Below are 1556 nucleotides of genomic sequence, written 5' to 3' on the forward strand. Positions count from 1 at the left end.
AATATTTTTGTCCAATGAATACCCGTTTATCATCTGCATTTCTTGGTGTAGCAATTTTAATGGCCAGTAGTGTACGTGTAGTTCAGCTAGCCAACACGGCACAGACTTCTTTTTCATAGAGACGTTGTGATTTTTGGTTTTTAGCTAATTGGTAGAAATCGTAGAAAAATTAGGAGACAGGTGAATAAGCTATTATCAGCTGACCTTACACATCCGGACTTATAACGAAAGCATCCATTCCGAAAAACATGGTTATGATGATGTGGCAGCTCCTTTACATCAAATTTGCACGAAATGCGAATGAGAAATGGTTGATGTATTGTAGCAGAGTTTACCACTCAGTGGTGTAACCTTTTGAATCCTGTGGTTCCTGCTTGTAACCGTCATTTTATTAATGTTTTTAAAGTACCAATGCCTTTCGCATGAAGCCACTAAGCTACTGCTGGTATGAGAGGTGTTGAAATGAAACCACTAGAGTAATATGTGCTTTTGACATCCAGTCACTAAATTTTAGTCCCATTTTTGCTTGTTATTTATGACTATAATTTGTTTTAGGCACCACGAGCTAATAGAAGTTTCGAGAAGTGGGATTTTGTCTCGGAAAAATTGCTACTCCTTCCAAATATATCTCATGAGACGATGAATGGTAGAAAACTGTATGCGAAATCACAACTTAAAACAACTCATTGTTTTCCTTTTACAAATATCTAATTGTATTAGTTGCTTACTACGATGTCAAAGTTCGTTTTGTGAATTTTTTTTTTATATTGTTGGGACTCGAAGGGATAAATGAGCTTCTTGTGCAGGCGGTGAAGGCTCAAGGTTTGTCTACTGGCCGCAGTGTCGTCCTTTGCCTCACTCATCTCCTTTCCGAACAGCTTAATTCCCGTCGCTCCGCAATCTTCCTCTCCCTGGACCTCGAACGTGCCTATGACCGCGTATGGCATTCCGGTCTCCTCTTCAAGCACCAAACCTTCGCCCTTCCCATTAAATACGTCCGTCTGATCGGCTCCTTTCTCTCCCGCCGTCCTTCCTATGTCACCATCCATAACACTGATTCCTACACCTTTTTCCCCTCCGCCGTTGTGCCCCAAGGCTCCGTCCTCTCCCCCCTTCTGTACCTTTTGTTCACGGCGGACATGCCGCCGCCGTCACCCCCCCCCCCCCCGTCCACCTTCTGCAGTTTGCCGATGACACCGCCTTCCTTGCCCTTGCCCCCACCCTGCAGCGCTCCCAGCACCTTCTCCAATCCCATCTTGACCGGTTCACCGCTTGGTGCAACCAGTGGTTGCTCAAGGTCAATCCCTCCAAAACCCAGGCGATCGTTGTAAGCACAACCACCCCTTCCTTCCGCCTCGTTGAATTCCATCTCACCATCTATGGCCGTCCTATCGCCCTCACTCCCACCCTTAAGTACCTTGGCGTCACCCTCGACCGTGGCCTCTCCTGGACTCCCCATCTCCGGACAATCCAAGCCAAGGCACACTCCCGACTCCGTCTCCTCAAGCTCCTTTCTGGCCGTACGTGGGGTCTGGACCCTTCCACCATCCTCCACA

The sequence above is a fragment of the Schistocerca cancellata genome, unplaced genomic scaffold (assembly GCF_023864275.1).
Source record: "Schistocerca cancellata isolate TAMUIC-IGC-003103 unplaced genomic scaffold, iqSchCanc2.1 HiC_scaffold_426, whole genome shotgun sequence".
Taxonomy (NCBI): Eukaryota; Metazoa; Arthropoda; class Insecta; order Orthoptera; family Acrididae; genus Schistocerca; species Schistocerca cancellata.